This window comes from Carcharhinus amblyrhynchos, chromosome 21 (assembly GCF_965287045.1).
Source record: "Carcharhinus amblyrhynchos chromosome 21, sCarAmb.v2.hapA, whole genome shotgun sequence".
NCBI lineage: Eukaryota > Metazoa > Chordata > Chondrichthyes > Carcharhiniformes > Carcharhinidae > Carcharhinus > Carcharhinus amblyrhynchos.
The window spans coordinates 39284166-39296385 of record NC_137344.1 but is presented as its reverse complement, the minus strand read 5'-3'; the positions used below and the strand labels follow the sequence as shown (position 1 = coordinate 39296385).

At 40.7% G+C, this 12220-nt stretch overlaps 1 protein-coding gene and 1 long non-coding RNA gene across 3 annotated transcripts in view; one reads left to right on the top strand and one right to left on the bottom strand.

Annotated features, from left to right (window-relative positions):
- Positions 1-12220, bottom strand: part of LOC145356372 (protein shisa-6-like) — a 519167-nt gene that overhangs the window by 70513 nt on the left and 436434 nt on the right. The window lies entirely within an intron of this gene.
- LOC145356373 (uncharacterized) overlaps positions 1-12220 on the top strand; it is a 144425-nt gene that overhangs the window by 772 nt on the left and 131433 nt on the right. The window lies entirely within an intron of this gene.

Sequence of the window (12220 nt, the reverse complement as noted above, 5' to 3'; positions counted from 1 at the left end):
AGGAATGCAGTCAATGTTTAGCTAACTTTTAGCCTTCTGATCCTACATGAAGCCAAGTTAGCAGAGTTAGTTGCATAGGCAGAAGTATCTTAAAATGATGTCTTTGCAGAGACTGAAGCAAACAGGACATACATAGGATCGCGAATGGATCTACTCCAGATAACATTTTCCCATAGAAGGTTTTTGCTCAGATCTTTGGAGACACATTTGTGACTCTCCCCACAGCAATGCTAATTGAGACATACTGGCCAGGATCTTACCACTTTCCACACCAGCAGGATTTTCTCATCCAGCCACAGTGAACGGAGATTTGGCTGGCCCCCAAATTCTCTGACCTCACTGCAGTGGGAGCATGGTATGAACCACTGGTAAGTCATGCTCATTACTTCTTTAGAGGTGTATTAGCACTTGAAGAGGTGTCTAGGATTTATCTGCAGCATTATGATGGAAAAAGTTTCAAGGAACGGTATTAATACAGAAAAGCTGAAGTTAATCTGGAGAGGAGGTGAGTAGAGCAGTGGAAAAAATCAGTTCAGGAGCTAATAATACCTTTACAGGCTAACTTGGGAGCAATAAGAATTGATAATGAAAGTCTGGTTAGAAGAGTTGAGCAGACACTTCATATTTGCTCTGTTAATTATGACAAGATTGCTGGTTTTCCGTGGCCTGTGTTTGGACAAAAATCCAACTCAATTTCTTTTAGATAACAAGGGGATTGGCTGGCACAATGGTGCAGTGGTTAGCACTGCTGCCTCACAGCGGCAGGAATCCAGCCTTGGATGACTGTGTGGGGTTTGCACTTTGTCCCGTGCCTGCGTGTGTTTCCTCTGGGTGCTCTGGTTTCCTCCTGCACTCCAAAGCTGCGGAGGCTAGTTGGATTAGCCATGCTAAATTGCTCCTTAGGGTGGAATTTTACCAGCGTGTCCACCCAAGGTTTGTACAATCCCACTTGAGACCAGAAGAGAATGCTGTTCTCCGAGCCTCAGAAGGGCCAGCGTGCCAATTAAATTCTGGCTTCAGTGCCCAAAGGTGTGCTGGTTAGGTGGATTAACCATGGTAAATGAGTGGGGTAATGGGGATAGGGTGGGGACACAGGCTTGCGTAATATGCTCTTTCAGAGAGTCGGCGCGGATTTGATGGGCCAAATGGCCTCCTTCTGCACTGTCAGGATTTTATGGAGTCTATGGAAATATATTAAAGGGGTCAATGTCAGAAAAGCAGCAGGACTTGAATTAATTCATTACCGGCTGCTGAAAGAAATGGCAGGTGTTTACTGTGCCCTGGATAAATGTTCTTAGCTTGCGAAGAATTATTATAATGCTAACAGCTTGGAAGAAATTAATGTGCTCCACCGTTCAAGAGGGAAAAAAAGTCAAATAAAAAACAGAAAATGCTGGAAAATCTCAGCGGGTCTGACAGCATCTGTGGAGGGAGAATGGAGCCAAAGTTTCAAGTCAGGACGACCCTTTGTCAGAGCTTTTAAGAGTCAAATGATGGCAATGGGAAATAGACACCATGATCCACACCTCAGTTCATGGAAGCCATCATAAAATAAGCTGTGTGTGAGCACTTAGAACATAGAGGAATTATTGAGGCTGCCACAATGGCTTCAGAAAGCAAAAGTCAGAATCGACACACAAGATCCAGTTTATTGAAGAAATAATTAGAAATTTTAATTTCCAGACCTGGGTGATATTATCTACTCAAATTTCCAAAAGGCTTTTAATAAAATGCCCCATGAGGATTTGTATGATAGAATCAGATTTCACATGAAGAGGGGGAGGTTAAAGAATTGTTAGCATGTTTCCTGAGAAGGAAATCTTCAAATGCAGACAATATAAAATATAACAAAACTTACTCCAACTAATAAATCAAAGAAAGGGTTTAATAAAGAAACTTAATTACTTCAAACTTTGGGGCTACCCCTGGGCCAATCCAAGCTCCCCACAATTCCCAACAGTTTCCTATTTATAGTGAGTCAGCTGACCATCACATCATTCTGTAATTGGTTCCATGGTTTACTGGGTCAGCTGACATTTCCAGCTTGGTACCATTAGTCACATTACATTCAATGCAAAGTTGTCACTGGTTACATTCTTACACAACAAAGGATGGTTTTAAATGAAGTAACCACCCAGTAAGTTCTGGTTATCATTGATGTGTGCTATCATTCAGTGCTGGGGCCCTTTTGATCTGTATATTATGTTCTGGCTATTATGTTCAGTGTATTATGTTCAATATATTATGTTCAGCCTATTCATTGATGATCAAAAGGAGGGAATAGAAAACAGAAATGTTCATTTTTTTTCGGAAAACACAAAGTCAGTAGTTCAGATGAAGATAATTGAATATAATTTTTGAGGATGTGAGCCAGTAAATAGGAAGTATGTAGGTATGTATTCAGATAGGCATATAGTGCACAAATGCTAGACTTTGTAATATGATTATGTTTAAACCTGCTCCTTTGTTTCAAGACAAAATAGTATTTTTGGAGAGGGGAGTATGACCTCTTAAAACATCTAGCCAGGGACTAACTGATGTGATTTGGGATCTATGGAGACAGAATCTCAATCAAAACTTAATGAAAGTAAGTTGCAGAATGTAAATATCTCAACACACAAAGGAGGAGGCACTTAGCCTTGCTACAGTCAAACAGAAAGATTTTGGGTAGAAGACTCATAACAGTTGTTGCCACGCTAGGCAAAAGAAAGGGACCATTTTTAGGTTACCCATCAGAGTGCTGGTGAGAATGGATTCCCTGTTTGATTAAATGAGTCCTGCAAAGAGTTAAAGACCAAGAACTTACTAGAGGGTACCATGTTACTGGAAGTTCATTCAAGTATGCTCAGGAAACTGGGGGCAGGGAGGGGACTTTATTTAAAAGGATGCTGGAAGATTTATCCTGATAGTGTAAGTAGAAGAGGTCTTGCTAATATTTGGAGGAGATTAGGACTTTAAACAGAAAATTACACTTCTGCTGAGAGTGTGATATTTCATATCAACCTGACATGGGATGATCAGACGTATAAGATGTTGAATGGGATGGATAGGATAGAGGCAGAGAGGCTCTTCCTGCTCAGAAAGGACAGTAGGACTAGATGGCACGGCCTCAAGATAAGGGGGGGCGGTTTAGAACGGAGTTGAGGAGGAACTTCTTCACTCAAAGGGTGGTGAATCTCTGGAATTCTCTGCCCGTTGAAGTGGTGGAGGCTGCCTCGCTAAATATATTTAAGACGCGGGTAGATAGGTTTTTGATAAGCAAGGGGATTAAGGGTTATGGGGAGAAGGCGGGAAAGTGGAACTGAGACACGACCGATCAGCCATGATCTTATTGAATGGCGGGGCAGGCTTGAAGGGCTAGATGGCTGACTCCTGCTCCTATTTCTTGTGTTCTTATGTCTTAGTGAGAAATTAGGAAATACCTTTTCTGTACTTTGCAACTGTGTTAAATAAAGTTTAACTGATGTTAATTTTAATTTGTTGCAGTAAAAATCATGTGATTCCTTTGCATCTGTCAATGGGAAATTCATAACTCTTTTTAAAGACTATCAGTCTTGATGGGGATGGTGTGACATTAGTGTATCTTGAAGAGTTTTCTTTAAATCATGTTCTCTGTAGCTCACAGCCTTAGCTGATCACAGTGTGGTGCTGGTTGTCTACTAGGAGCTGTATTATTGCTCCTTTGTGGTTTAAATGGGTTTTATTTACTTTTACTCTGGTTTGTTTTATGGCCCTGCATTGTTGGAAGGAACGTCATGGGCTCTGGTCAGTTTTTTTTTCCTTCCTAGGGAATTCTAGATTTCATTTTCTATTTTTGGCTGGCAGCAGTTATTAGCTTAGAAAAGAGGGGACATCAGACTGAAAACAGTCTCTCTCTCTCTCTCTGTCTCTCTCCCCCTGGTTTTGGGAAATTCTGTGGGTTCGTTGAAAGCCTTCTTAGAGTAAAAAATCCGCTGTTGGTGGCTTGACCAGAGTCTCTCCCTGGTGTTCTGGGAAGCTGTTCTGACTTCAAACTGTTGTGAGCATATCAAGAAAGGTGCGGCATTCATCCAAAGGACTCAGTTCCAGTATCACGCATTAGTCTTTGCTGTGTTAAACTTGTGGAAGTGTTTTTTGTTCATGGGATTAATTTGATTGGAATATCCTAGAGATCTTTGTTAATGGCTACACATTATTTTGGTTGTTCTGTTTTTTGTTTGTAATTGATAAAAGCTGTTGCTAATTTTTTTTCCATACATGTTAATTAAATTCTTATATAAACTTTGTGTGATAAAAGCTCCCTGGTGGGTCATTTGAATCATAGCTCAGGTGAAATATCTCATGCTCATCGTAGCCAAATTCAAAGTGCAAATCCTGTGATCTGGTGGGCTTCATAAAACACTTTGGAGTTTCTGACCTGAACCATAACAATGGTAACAATCGGTAAAGGACATTACAGGGTGGAATATAATGCAAGTGAGTGTTGGCTAAAGGCTACTGAGATGGAGAAAAACTCAGTGATCATTGACCACACATGTCCAGTTTAAGCTCTGTATAACTCAATCCATCAGGCATCTTTCATGCACAGGGCACTGATTGGTATTGCACATCTTTTACATCCAGAAAATTATTTCCAATCTTTAGGTTGTGAAAGTTTAGTTTGTATATCCAGAGGGACTGGGGCTTGACAATGTTGCATACCCCTTGTTACAGTGTGGTATATATAGATATTGTTCAATGTGAATCAACTTGAGAGAACGCAAGGGATATGGGTTAATTTATTGAAGCAACTATTGGTACTGAACTCCGCATATCTGGACGTCAGATTTATAATGTTAAATCCAAGGAAGTATTATGGTAGGAGGAAGTACCGAGATGGTACTGAACAAAATCTGAGCAACTTTCAGATAGTGGCTACGAGATAAAATAAAGTTCTCCAGTTCTAGGGATAAACCTGAAGTATGTCTTTCAGATATCAATCTTGAGGAAGCACTTTGTTGTACACAGAAATTATCCCTGTCTTCATCAGTGGGGATGAAATAGAAATGGTCAAGACCTTCATGTTTTTGGGTACCCCTATCACCAACAATCTGATTCCCCCCCATGCTAAAGTTAAAAAAGTCCACCAACACCTCTACTTTCTCAGAAGGCTAAGGAGATTTGATATGTCCACTGTGATTCTCACCAACCTTTATAGATGTACCATAGAATGCATTATTTCTGGTTGTATCACAGCTTGGTATGGCTCCTGCTCTGCCCAAGACCACAAGAAACTACAAAAGGCCGTGAGTGAAGCCCAGTCAATCATGTAAACCTGCCTTCCACTCATGGATATTTCCTGTTGCCTAGGAAAAGCCAGCATAATTAAGGACCCCAAGCACCCCTGACATACTCTCTTACACTCTCTTCTATTGGAAAAAATATACAAAAGTCTGAGATCACATACCAACTGACTGAAGAACAGCTTCTTCCCTGCTGCCATCAGACTTTTGAATGAACCTACCTCTCATTCAGTTGATCTTTCTCTACACCCTAGCTATGACTGTAACTACATTATGTACTCTCTCCTTTCCTTCTCTATGAACGGCATGCTTTGTATAGTGCGCAAGAAACAATACTTTTCTATATCAATACATGTGACAGTAATAAATCAAATCAAATTGAAAGAAACCTCTCAGGAACTTATGGCAAGACAGATAAATCCTTTCAAGGTGAATGAAGAATTGTGAATATTCCCAAATCTGGTCGGATAATTGATTAAAATCAGGTCTGAGTCAGGAAATAACTCCTTTTGTTAAAGTTTCACTCGATTTTGTGCTGCATATTTTATTCTCTGAAAAACATGCTATCACTATGCATTAGGGACACCACTGGTAAGAGGATAGCACTGCAGGTTTGCTGTGGAACAGAACACACCATTTTCCGAGCAGATCAGGAAGGTGCAAATGACATTGCTGATTTTAAAAAGAGATCAAGAAGTAAGAATTAACTTTTGAATCCATTAAGTGGAACCATGTGTTGGGACTTCAATATCTTAAAGTGTTGCAATCTTCTTAGAGGCATGAGAACTGCCTCACCTTTTAATTAAAGTGAGGTGAAATGTGCAATTTAGTAAAAACAATGAAGTTTTTATTTAAAACCAAAGGCAATTTGTCTCTCTCTGAATTATTTGGTTTTTGTCATGCCCAGTAAAGGCACATCATTTTCATAACTTTAAACATGGACGTTTATTCAGGATAGAATTTTGGTGAACTGCCTTTCATGAACTGTCTACTTTCAAAGAAAAGATGGCTGCTGAGGGTCAGGTGATGTTTGAATTTCTGCAGAGCTGCAGAAGGAATTTCCGTCTCTGGAACATTGCTGATTGAATAAGCCTTCATGGAGTATCACCCTTGAATGGACATACAAAAATGGAACCATTTGGGGAATTCCCACCTCCTATTGTTTGTGGACTTACTTGAAACTCAAAACCGATGAACTCCCAGAGTGACTGCCTTCGAACTCAAAACGTAACAAAGACAGCTGTAGGAAAAACAGTTTTACTATAAATATGTGTAAATGGCCTTTATCCATTCTCCCGGATGTAGCCTTGGCTTCTGATTTCAAATCATTCTGAATGGACAGTAAAAGTATTAACCATGTGGTCACCAGATTGAAACTCTCTTCACAGAACCAATCTTACTTTCTTCAAGCACCAGGGAGAAACCAATCAATGCAAATAACACGACAAGAAATAGCAGCAGCAGAAACAGCAAAGGCAGCAAGGTCTATGCCTTAAGATTGGAGACTGTAAGCTCTTCAAGCCTGTTCCCTTTCAAATCCCACCTCCTCGTAATAAGACTGCAAGCAACTAACAATATAGCCTGTTGAAAATTCTTCCCTTCAAGGGGCAGCATGGTGACACAGTAGTTGGCACTGCTGCTTCACAGCGCCAGGGACCTGGGTTCAATTCACGACTTGGGTCACTGCCTGTGTAGAGTTTGCTCATTCTCCCTGTGTCTGCATGGGTTTCCTCCGGGTGCTCCGGTTTCCTCCCACAGCCCGCAGGAGTGTGGGTTAGGTTGATTGGCCATGCTAAATTAACCCTTGTGTCAGGAGATTAGCAGGGTAAATACTTGGAGTTACAGGAATAGGGTCAGGATGGGCTTGTGGTTGGTGTAGACTCGATGGGTCGAATGGTCTCTTTCTGCACTGTCTGGATTTTATGAAGAGAATCCTGCAATGATGTTCACGTACAACTTTCATTACTGACTTCATCTAGCTACATTTCAAGAATGGAAATGAAACTCTTTTTCATCAGGCCTGTGCCAAGATGAGCTCATCACATGACTTCTATCTAATCTTCAGTTAGTAACTTGTAAAAGTGCGTTATCCTCTTTAACTGTCTTTTTTAAATTGTGCGTGTGTGCATTTTTGTATGTGTGGTGAGTGGGTGACATCATTTTGAATTTTCAAACAGATAACCCTCTTTATTTAAACCAGGGCTCTGCAAACTACGGCCCGTGGGCCACATCAGGTCCGCAACGAGCCGCATCTGGATCAGAGTTTGGAGATCGCTGATTTAAACCCATGGAAGTTTGCTTATTGGGAAAATCTTGTTGGTTATTTAAATCAAAGATACAAACAGCACTTAGAAACATGCACATCTTTTGGAGAAGTAGTGTATCTCTGTGTCTCAGTGTGAATTATTTGTAATCAGTTATTGCCACGCCCAGTAAAGACATGCCATATTCATAACTTTAAACATCAACTGTATTCCGTATAGAATTTGAACTGCCTTTTACTGTCCATTTTTCAAGGAAAGATGGCCGCTGAGGCTGAGGTGATGTTTGCAATTTCTCCAAAGCATTGGCCATGCTAAATTCTCCCTCAGTGTTACCCAAACAGGTGCTGGAGTGTGGCGACAAGGGGGTTTGCATAGTAACTTCATTGTAGTGTTAATGTAAGCCTATTTATGACACTAATAAATAAATTCAAACTTAAAATAATCTGGCAAACAGGAAATGTGCATATGCTTCTGACTGGAGGTATGCTTCCCACTGCTATGGATAAAGTGGATGTGCTGGCAGCAACAATGTACCTCAGAAAGAATTTAAGTGGGCGACAGTTTATTAATAATGAGCAGTTTATAAATAGAGGGTGGATTTTCTGGTCAGTGAGGTTTACAGCATGGAAACAGGCCCTTCAGCCCAACTTGTCCATGCCAACCTTTTTAATTAAATCCTTAAACTAATCCCAACTGCCCGCATTTGGCCCATATCCCTTTATACCGATCATACCCAGGTAACTATCTAAATGCTTTTTAAAAGGTAAAATTGTACCTGTCTCTAATACCAACTCTGGCGGCTTGTTCCAGACACTCACCACCCTCTGTGGTGTTGGGGCAAATGCGAATGGGAAATCCAGCTCTGTATGTTAAATTTTACTTATTCATTTGCTGCTTAATTTTTCCCCACCCTTTCCTAAGCTTATCATCCCTGGGTTAATGTTTTTTGGGTGCTATTCTTGCCATGCTATAAACCTCTATGACTCTATAGACAGTTATATAGGTATGATGGGTATAGAGGGATACGGACCCAATGCGGGCAATTGGGATTAATAAAAAGGGGGGCGGCATGGACAAGTTGGGCCAAAGGGCCTGTTTCCATGCTGTAATCCTCTATGACTCTTTGACTCTATGACTCATTAGAAACAGACCAAGTGATCCATTCTTCACGTATGATCTCAAACTGTGAATGTCAGCTACCTATTTGGCCATAGGGAGCAATTTCCCAAAAGTGCACTTGGAACAGAGAGCTGCCAGTTCAAAAAGCAGAGCAGACGGCTAGCAATCCACTTCTGGAGCCATATATAGAAGAGATTTGTGCTGTTAGCTTGCAGCTCAAGCAAATTGGTTTCACTCTTGACGAAGCTTTTCAATGACGCATTGGATTAAGGACTATTTTTGTGCATTTAGATCCAAGCTGTGTTTTTTTTTTATCTCGCTGTGTTACTTGTCATTATAAAAGCAGAGAATTATGATTTTGATGCTGCTTTTTCCATCTGTGCAGGCTTGTTGTAACATCAGACCAAGAGTTAAAATAGGCTTAGAAATTCCACTGCACCCCACCCTTTTCTCAGGTGCTAAACAGTTTTCTGTGCTCTCGGTGGCACTGTGGTTAGCACTGCTGTCTCATAGCGACAGGGACCCGTGTTCAAATCCCGGCTTGGGTCATTGTCTGTGCAGAGTCTGCATGTTCTCCCCATGTCTGCGTGGGTTTCCTCCGGGTGTTCTGGTTTCCTTCCAGAGTCCAATAGGTGTCTGGTTAAGTGCATTGACCACAGAAAATTCTCCCTCAATGTATCCGAACAGGCGCCGGGGTTTGGCAACTAGGGGATTTTCATAATAACTTCTTTGCAGTTTTAATGTAAGCCTACTTGTGACATTAAGAAATAAACTTAAAACTAAAATAACCTGGCAAGCAGGAAATGTGCATATACTTCTGACTGAAGGTATGCTTCCCACTGCATTGGATAAAATAGATAGTGCACAGCAGAAAGAGTTTAAGTTTATTAAAATTATTAAGCTATTCATTGAGTTATTTTGCCAAACGTGGATAGGGATGGTGTGGAATGTGCGATATGGCTGGAACTCTGATATGTTGTAGTTAATGATACAGATGCCATAAGAGTAAAGTTTAAACTGGAGGAGAATGGATCCTTTGGAGAAATTTGTCACAATTTCACAGCCACAGCTGATCACCTGACTTGTCTCACTTGCATGTTTAGGTGTTTTCTGCAACCTCACAATTAACCACCAAGAGATTTGCTTTAAAATTAGCATCTACCTTAGTGTGAGTCAGTCGAATGTGGGTGTGTCACTGTGGGTGATGCCAGCTCATGATTCACAGGATCATAGAATCCCTGCAGCGCAGAAGGAGACCATTTGGTCCATTAAGCCAGCACTGACAACAATCTCATCCAAGCCCTTTCCCTGTAACCCCGCATATTTACCCTGCCAATCACTCTGACACAAAGCAGCAATTTAGCACAGCCAATCCACCTCACCCGCACATCTTTGGAGTGTAGGAGGAAACTGGAGCACCCGGAGGAAATCCTCACATCCCCCCGCCCACAGTCTCCAGGACTTCGCCTGACAGTCTGTCCCTGGCGGTGTCAGCAAAATGTCCGAGAATGGGAATAGGAAAATGAAGTTATGATGGAACCCTGAGTGGAGCCCAAGCTACAAAGTTGATTCCTGAACTCTCCTGAAAGTTGCCCTCTGAGGAAGGCAACCAAACGCAGCACTGGAAAAGAACAGAATCATTGCAGGATGATTGAATATATTACATGATTTTCATAAGTGCGAGTGAATTCAAATCCAAGGAAGTTCATTAGTCAAGCACAGGATCCAAGTACTGGGAAATATGGTTAAAAGCTAAAAATATTAAAGCACGTAGGAAACTTCATCCATTTCTTTTAGGGAAAAGAATGGTGGAATGTTGAACAGAATACCATTTGATGTAGAGGAATGGAAATCATTGGCAGAGTTTATAAATGGACTATATTAACAACTTCTAAACTCAGTAACAATGCTCTTTTGCTACACCCTAACTACTACTGTAACACTACATTCTGCACTCTCTCCTTTCCTTCTCTATGAATGGTATGCTTTGTCTACATAGCACATAAGAAACAATACTTTCCACTGTATACCCATACATGTGACAATAATAAATCAAATCAAATCAAGTTGTCACTAAAGGGCTACAAGATGACTGAATCAGAAACAGTGTAAGAAAACTGATGGTTTTTTTGAAAGATCGTTTGTACAAGCTTTGTTTTATTCATTCATGGGACATGGGCATCACTGGCTGGCCAACATTTATTGCCCATTCCTTGCTGCCTGAGGGCAGTTAAGAGTCAACCACATGGTTGTGGCTCTGGATTCATCTGTAGACCAGGCCAGGCAAGGATGGCAGATTTCCTTCCCTAAATAACATCAGTGAACCAGATGGGTTTTTCTGACCATCGACAATGGTTTCATGGTCATAAGTAGATTCTTAATTCCAATTTGTTTTCAATTCAAATTCCACCATCTGTGATTTTGGTGAGATTCAAACCCAGGTCCCCAGGACATTAACTGATTTGCCAGATTAATAGTCTAGTAATAATACTACTAGGCCACCACCTCTCCAAAACATGTGCTGGAATCTTACCCGCCTGCCCACTTAGGAATCAGAGTGGGTAAGGGATGAACCTTGGAAAGGTCTGTTGACCTTGGGCGTGATTTTACGATTTTGGGCGAGTGAGGCCATAAAATCCCGCCCATGAAATTTGCTGGAGCTGGGCACTTCACAGCATGCCATGTTAGTTGGATCTTTCCCTGCACCCAGCAGCTCAATAATAAATGTCCTTTTGTGTGGGTGCAAGTTGAGAACAGTACAGAGTGGACAACAGGGCATTGAGGACCTTGGTGAGTGAGGGGACCAGCAGTGTTTATTGCTTTGAACAATTAGATTTAAGTTTGACAAAGCAACAGAAGAAGGACTTAGAATAAAATGGAAATGGAGTGGGTGAATTTAATGTCAGATGAGAAAAAGGGAGGGGAAAAAGATTGGGTTAAGAGAAAGAAAAGGAAAAAGAAAAATGATATAAAAATTCAACGCTTTAAAACTACAATAATAAGTCACAGCATAAAGAATGGGACCCCATATAATGTTCCCTTCGTAAGTCAAAGTGATGAACTGCCAGTCAATAACAATTCTCATATTATTACGGTACTTATACTGTTAATTATTAAACTTTTATAGTGAGTTTAGTTGGGAATGATTGCACAAATGCAGCATCTTCCTGGAAAATGTTAAGAGGATAAAACAAGATGTGAAATTTGTGTAAATAATCCAACAATTTGTGATAATTGACAATTCATGGCATATTTCTTCCATGCAAGTTGCACATTTGTGACACTATGAGTTGTTCAGACACCGCTATTCTTTCAATAAATTCACCTCTCTTGTGTCATGTGTCATGCCTACACATGTATGAATGTCTATTAAATTTCATGTGTTTGAATGTGCTACATTTCAGATGTCACAGTTGACCATCAATCCAAACCAATTATAAAAATCAAAGCCAGTCATTTGTGCTTGATACAGGGAGCAGCCTGGGATATACGATCAGCTACTAATCAACAGAGAAGCAATTCCCCTCTAGATAGCCCCTGGAACATACATATTTAAAGCAATTACATCTTGTGGAC